The sequence below is a fragment of the Podarcis tiliguerta genome (genome assembly GCF_965153285.1).
Source record: "Podarcis tiliguerta genome assembly, chromosome: 1".
In the NCBI taxonomy this organism is placed as follows: Eukaryota; Metazoa; Chordata; class Lepidosauria; order Squamata; family Lacertidae; genus Podarcis; species Podarcis tiliguerta.
In genome coordinates this window covers 119,070,662-119,078,398 of record NC_139534.1, presented here as the reverse complement: position 1 = coordinate 119,078,398, position 7,737 = coordinate 119,070,662, and the positions used below count along the sequence as shown (strand labels likewise).

Below are 7,737 nucleotides of genomic sequence, written 5' to 3'. Positions count from 1 at the left end.
CTCTTCCATGTGACAGCCCCTGAGATATTTGAAGATGGCTATCATCTCTCATTCTCCTCTTATCCACGCTAAACATACCCGGCTCCTTCAACCGTTCCTCATAAGGTTTGGTTTCCAGACCCTTGACCATCTTGGCTGCCCTCCTCTGCACACGTTCCAGCTTGTCAATATTCTTCTTAAATTGTGGCGCCCAGAACTGGACCCGTATTCCAGGTGTGGTCCGACCAAGTCAGAATAGAGAGATACTATTACTTCCCTTGATCTGGACACTATACTTCTGTTGATGCAGCCTGGATTATCTTTTTTTGTGCTGCTGCATCGCACTGTTGACTCATGGTCTACTATAAGACCCCTGGATCCTTTTCACATGTACTACTGGCAAGCCAAGTGCCCTGCATCTTATATTTCTGCAGCTGCTTCTTCCTTCCTTCCTATTTGTCCCAGATGTTATTAATATTTTTGTATATACTTGTATACCGCTTCAGACTGGCATTATCTAAGCGGTTGACTATCAAATACACTACAGCTCGAAATACACACCACCAATTTTGGTGTTCGACTCCAACTCCCATCAGCCCTGACCACTGGTCGTGATTGCTGCGGTTGATGGGCTCTGGAGTCCAACAGCTTTGGCGGGGGAGAGGCACAAGTTGCCTGCCCGACCCTATGCTCTGAATTCAAGGGAATTGACATTCCCTGTACCCTTCTGCTTTGGGGAATGAGGGTGCGCAGGACCTTACCAAGCGTTTTCTATAGATCTCCTCTCCAACCCACCAGTCCCGTTTTGCAGAGAATTCAGACAGTGACCTGCTCGGTGCTGAGGAGCCAAAGCTGGTGCGGTACTTAATACAAACCTTACCCATTGATTTCTTTTTAAAGGGGAGGTGGGCTTGCGTGTGCCGAGGCAGACAGGAGGATGGAGAGGAAGAGCTAAGCATCTTTAAGTTCCAGTGGGTACCGCGGATGGGACTTAAGAAAGGGCTTAAAAGCTTCTGCTGAAACCCATGGGACTTTTTAGCGTACAGTCCTAATACTTACGTACTCAGAAGCAAGTGAGTAAGTATGGGGACTTGCTCATTGGCCTTAGACGCGCCCATTCGCGGTCGGATCGTGCCCAGCCCTGTTGTACTCCCGGTCCTCTCCGCTTTGCACAGCGGGCTGGCAGGCATCTTTCTTTTCAAACACAGGATACAGGAAAGGACACGCAGACAGTGTTCCTTCCCATCACCTCCTGCTGAGCCTGATTCGATTCCGAGGTGTTCGAGCTTGCGTTCCCGTGGTTTTCAAGCCTTTCCCCCTTCTGTTGTTGTAATCAACGCGTTTTTAATTTATTTTTTAAAGGGCTCAGGCTTTGAACGCGGGGGAGGAAGGAACTTGTCTTTGGCACGTGGACGCGGAAACTGACAAGCAAGTGCATAAGTACTTGGGGTACATACGTACACCACCGCTAAGCACCCCCTCCTAAAACGTTATCTTAATCCTAACGCCCGATTTTTCACCAGGTTTAAGATTACAGCCCACAATTTATTCAGGAGTAAGGATAATCGAAAGCAGTTGGATTTACTCCCGAGGAAACCGGTCTGCTGCTGTGCTGTGACCCCACTTGCTTTGCATCTTTTTTTGTCACCCCCTGGCACCCCCCCCCCGTTTGCCATATAAATGCAAGCCATCTACACGCAAGATCGAAATGCAAGCTCCTAGGAGGCAGGGACCTAACTTCCCACCCTTACGCAACGCTAGATTAATTTGTACTTTGGACCTTTCGCTTTTTGGGATAACTATAGAAATAAATATAGCACACCCGAATATATATATTCGGACGCCAATAAAGAAAAAGGGAGGGGGAGAGGTTTCGATTACAAACTGCAAAGGCAACGCCCACCAAGGAGATTAGACGGAAAGGCCGGAGAAGAGAGAATCTAGAGTTTTCAGACCCAGAGACAAACCATAACTCGTCGAGCAAGCCTATGTACATCGAAGGCGCTGTAGCGCAAACGAGAACCGGTTCTGACGAGTCACGACTCTCCTCTCCCCCCCTCCGCGCCCCTTTGTCGGGAGCCGACCCGTTCCTGACCCGGTCCCCCCCCCCCCCGGGCGCTGCTGTTCTGACGACTTCTAGATCTGGCATCTGCAGCGCTTTAGCGTGTACAAACGTGGGCGCTGAAAGCTGGAGCGGCGGCCAATTTCACTTGCTCAGGGCATGCAGCCAGGATTTATGTTGGGGGAGGGAAGGCAGAACGGAGCTGTATTTCTATTTATTTACTTGCTTTAGCCAGGGCCGCTGCCCCCCCTCCCCGCTACGCCCATGGCTCAGGGGGTATTGGAAAGAGGTCGCCATGACTTGGTACTTTAGGGTGTTTAATCTTTCTGACGGTAAGAGTTGTTCGTCAGTGGAACGGTCTCCCTCGGGAAGTGGCGGACTCTCCTTCCTTGGAGGTTTTTAAGCAGAGGCTGGATTGCCATCTCTCATGGATGCTTTCGATGAGATTCCTGCATTGCAGGGGGTTGGACTAGATGACCTCCGGGTGCCTTCCAACTCTACGATTCTATTATCTTTCGGTGGAAGGTGAAAACAAGCGGGAGTCTGCAAAACGATGAAGGAGCTAGCCCGTCAAGGAATATTTAAAAACAATATCAATCAATCAATCAATCAATCAGCACGGCAAACCTGCGTTCCCCCATCGCATCCCTTTCCTTAACTCCTCCTGTCCTCCTCCTCGAAATTCGAGACTGTAAGCTCCCCGGGGCAGGCATCTGCCTTCCGCTTATGTAACTTTGGAAAGCGCCATTGCAGGGAAGTAATAATATTGATAATAATGACGACAACTTTTGAGAAGGGGCCAAGCTGCTGGCTGGCAGAGCGAGATCGAGGCTTGCTATTCCCCCCTCTCCACCCCTCTACAACGCGCCCTTTCATTTGCTTGTGGGGCTGTTCGTAGATAAGCTTATTCGATAATAATTACACCTTGCCCCCCCCCCCGAGTACGGCAGGATCTCTCCTCGTTGACGCACGAGGCTCAGGGGACTGGCACGAAATATGTCAAAACAAGCTCCGCGGAGGACACCTTCGGCCATTGACCTCCCCTCTCACCCTACACCCAAAGTGGAAGCAAAACACACGACCACAACAACAACAACAGCAGCAGCAGCAGCTGGTTACGTTGGTGCTCTTTTTTGTCTGGTCTCAATGCCCTCCTCGGGTCGCTTTCTGTTTCCTACCTGCAAGCAGAAGGACAGTGACCGAGGTCGTGGCTAACTTTACGGGTGGGGTGGGGTGGAGAATAAACGAGCAGCTGCGGGGGAGGGATGGATGTCACGGGGGGGGGGCGGTGAGGAAGGAGGTAATCGCTCCACCCCACCTCCTCCTCTCCCCTCGCCTTTAAAGCTTGTATCCCCATCCAGGGTCACTCACACGGCGGGGCCTCCCCGATTCCCCAGAGGTCAAGGAGGCCTGCGAAGCCTCCCTGGAGAAGGGAGGGGGCCCTGGAGTTTGCCAGTCCTCTCCTCCTTCCCACCCCCAACCCCCTTCCGCGGTAGCTGAGCAGAGCCACGACTGCCACTCCATAGAATAACCAGGACTTCCTGGGCATATCTACCAAGAATCTGCCTTCGGCAGCCTGGCGCCCCCTAGAGGTTGTGCGCTGCAACCCCCTATCGGCCCTGTCATCGGCTGGGCTGAGGGGAGTTGGAGGCCCAAACCTCTGGAAGCCCCCGCCCCCATCCCATCCCAGTCCAGCCCAGTCAGTCAACGAGGCTTACTTCCCAGTAAACCAGCGCAGGATCGGGCCCGCCTCCATACACTGCCGTCTTCCACCCCATCTCCCCCTTACTGGTGTCCCCCTCCTTTTTTGGTGGGGGGTGGATTCCTTTCCCTTGGTTTCCTTTCTTCGTTCCGAATCTTACCTTTCCAGTCTCCCTCTCTGTCTGCGGACGGTTATTTGGGGGGCGCCCTCCCCTTCGCCCCCCTCCTACAAACCTGGTGTGGGGAGGGGGAGGGATAGGCTTGCGGCATCTCTTTTGCCTCTAGCGGAGGGAGGGGGCGTCTATCAATCTGCCCGCCTCTCTCTCTCATTCTCTCTCTCTCTCTCGCTCAGCCTTAGCCTTGCGCGCCCCCGGCTCCCTCTGCGGCAGCCAAGGAGCCGGGTTCACGCGAGGACAGCGGCGGCTCCCAGCCGGAGCGCGTCTGGCTGCCAATGGCTCTGGAATACTGATGCTGCCGTCGAGGCGGAGGCGGAGCCGGCCTCGCCGATAACTCGCGCGCGCTCCAGCAGCCGGAGACGGTGATGAGCCGATCCGCGCCAAGGCAAGCGCGGCCCTTGGTCCCTGCTGCTGCTGCTGCAGCTGCCCGGGCCGGTTTCTTCTCCGCTGAAGAAGTGGGAGATGAGGGACCCCTGGCCCCCTCTCAACTCGTAGAAAGGCATTCCGTGCAACTGGGACCACTGTGCAATTGGGGGTTGGTCCCACCTGCATAGAGTGCCTAGGTAAAGGGACCCCTGACCATTAGGTGACTGACTCTGGGGTTGGGTGCTCATCTCGCTTTATTGGCCGAGGGAGCCGGCATACAGCTTCCGGGTCCTGTGGCCAGCATGACTTCTGGCAAACCAGAGCAGCACACGGAAACGCCGTTTACCTTCCCGCCGGAGTGGTACCTATTTATCTACTTGCACTTTGACGTGCTTTCGAACTGCTAGGTTGGCAGGAGCAGGGACCGAGTAACGGGAGCTCACCCCGTCATGGGGATTCGAACCGCCGACCTTCTGATCACAAGTCCTAGGCTCTGTGGTTTAACCCACAGCGCCACCCACGTCCCTAGAGAGTGCCTATGCATGCTCAAATGCAGCTGTCCCTTTGCAGATAGCAAGGGATCTTGTGGCCTAAGGCGGACTCTCAAATTTCAATGGCACTCTGTGCAATGCTAAATTTCAGCACCCACCCTTCTCTCTCCCTCGTTCCACAGCATTGTTGTGGCGCCCCCTGCAGCACCCAGTGTGGCTAAAGGATCCCCAAGGATCATCTAGTCCAACCCTCTGCAATGCAGGAATCTCAGCAAAAGTTTCCATGATAGATGGCCATCCAGCCTCTGCTTAAAAACCTCCAATTAAGGAGAGTCCATCACCTCCCAAGGGAGTCCGTTCCACTGTCAAACAGCTCTTACTTGTCAGAGAGTTCTACCTGATGTTTAATCAGAATTTCTTTTCTTGCAACTTGAATCCATTGGTTCGAGTCCTACCCTTCAGAGCAGGAGAAAACAAGCTTGCTCCCTCTTCCATGCGACAGCCCTTGGGATATTTAAAGATGGCTGTCATATTGCCTCTCAGTCTCTTTTTCCCCAGGCTAAACATACCCAGCTCCTTCAATCATTCCTCATAAGGCTTGGTTTCCAGACCCTTGACCATCTTGGTTGCCCTCCTTTGCACACGTTCCAGCTTTCTGACATCCTTCTTAAACTGTGGCACACAGTTTTCCAGATGTTGCACACAGGATTCCAGATGTGGTCTGACCAAGGCAGAATCGTATATTTGTGCATCTGGTTCTTCCTGCCCAAGTGCATTTACCCCTACTGAAATTAGTTAGGTTGGGCCCAGTTGTCCAATCTGTTAAGGTCATTTTGAATTCAGATTCTGTCTGCTAGGTTGGCAGGAGCTGGGACCAAGCAACGGGAGCTCAGAGTCGGTCATGACTGGACCTAATGGTCAGGGGTCCCTTTACCTCCCAGGTTTTGGTCCAACCCTCTATTCTGGGGATCATCAATGTGGTGCGTGTGGGTGCCATGGTCTCCTTGAGATCTTCACTTAGTTCTTATGAAGCCTCTGAGCCTTATCCTCACTCACTGCCCAAGACCACTACCCTCCCGACAGTGGCGTAGCGTGGGTTGTCAGCACCCGGGGCAAGGCAAGTAATTTACGCCCCCTAACCCGTGGATTTGCGCCCCCTAACCCTGGATTTGCGCCCCCTAACCCTAACCCCCAGATGTTGCGCCCGGTGCGGCCGCCCCCCCTGCACCCCCCACGCTACGCCACTGCCTCCCGATCATGAGATAATGAGAGAGTTTCCCTTTTTCTCCTTTGAGTAGTATGCAGTGATACTCTTTCCCACTTCCTCTTTCAGTTCAGTGTGCTTTCCCAAGGCTCAGATTAACTCAGCTAGATCTGACTTTAAACCACTTCCCTTGGGAAAGTTAAGTGCGTGTGAGAGCATGCTTTCTCTGCCTTTGTTGGAGAGGGTGTTGACCCAGTAGAGGGGAGAGTGAAATGACTAGAGGCACACAAAGCACTTGCTGAAAAAAAACCACATTGATATGTGCCCATAGACCTAAAATGGTTGGTGTCTTTGCTCTAGCCACTACACCACAAAGGAAAAGTGGCTTCCTAGTTGCACTACCAGGCAACAGGCTATGAGAAAAGGTTCAAAACACCTCTAGCTCATATGCACTTCACTCTCGGTCTAGGACTGGAGTCTTAGCTCCCCTACCTGGGAATTTTGGCCTCAGATATATTTGATGAGTCCAGGCTGCTATTGCTTCCCTTGCCTCTCTGCACTGCCAAAACTCTGGTCCAGAAAAAAAGGAAAAAGAAAGAAAGAAGAAGAAGAAGAAGAAGAGGAAGGAGTAAAAATTACAGTAAATGATTGGGGATGGTGGTGGTGATGATGGGGAGACAAACACATGTTTTAAAACATTGACTGAAAGCTTTGCAAAATTCCCAAAGGACTGATTTACATGCTGGTATAAAACTGCCGGGGCGTTTAATTGAAATGTGGATTGTGCAAACGCTGAGCCTGTAATTGTAGAAGACGGTGACCAACACTCAAGGGGAAGGCTAGAACATCACTCTTCCAACCTGATGCTCATTATGATGTCTGTATTACAAATCTCCAGGAACCAGTCTCTCTCTCTCAACGGTTAGAAGGGAAGAGCCAACAATCAAGAGAAAACGCTGACCAGGCTGACTGCAGAGTGAGAACTAACCGCTATATAATAAAGACCATCACCTCCCAGAGTTGCCTAATTCTCCAGAGCTGATGCTATCCAGTAACAGTGTAATCAACTTGTTGGCTGTAACATAGACTGGGAATGGGCTCTATTTTATTGCTGTTTTTGGCAGGAGGAAGGCTCTCTTTGAACAATCAATAAGACGCCAAGATAAGGGTCAAAACTACGCATTACATACAAGTGCATGTATTAAGGGAAAAGCAGCTTTAGGAGGAGGTCATTTTGGAGCAGAAATCCAGCCGGGGGCAGAGGTGCTTAACCCTTCCTCCCCTGGCCACATTTCACTGCAACTCTCCTCCAACCCTCCGTGCTCTTCAGGATTGGGGAGGGTCAGAGCTCAGGGGTAGAGCGTCTGCTTTACGTACAAAAGGTCCCGGGTTCAAACCCAGACAGCTCCAGGAGGGGCTGGTGAAGACTCCTGGTCTGAAACTCTGGACAGTCACTGCCAGTCAGTGTGGACAGTACTGAGCTGGATGGACCAACTGTATGACTCAGTAAGGCAGCTTTCTGAGCTCCTATGACTCAAGAGATGTGTTTTGCCTTGCAAACATAGTTATAGTTACCTAAGACCCTTTAAAATTAATGGTCTAAAGTTAGTCATTTCAATAGGCTTCCTCTGAATATTACTACCCATGGATACACTATTTACATTTGAGGCACGATTTACCTTCACACAGCTATTTTAAACAAAATTCCAGTTCTTCACCTTGTTATAAACATACATTTTAAACTCACGGGCAATTAGA

General features: G+C 51.6%; 1 long non-coding RNA gene across 2 annotated transcripts; it reads right to left on the bottom strand.

The window, feature by feature from the left end:
• Nucleotides 1-2,341: 2,341 nt before the first annotated feature.
• On the bottom strand, nt 2,342-4,164 carry LOC310677886. Of its 2 annotated transcripts, none has more exons than XR_014511492.1 (2): nt 3,904-4,164; nt 2,342-2,603 (listed from the first exon to the last, which is right to left on the bottom strand). It is a non-coding gene; the product is annotated as an uncharacterized lncRNA (long non-coding RNA). The 2 variants fall into 2 exon arrangements; XR_014511493.1 differs by having other exon boundaries at nt 2,342-2,584.
• Nucleotides 4,165-7,737: the final 3,573 nt, after the last annotated feature.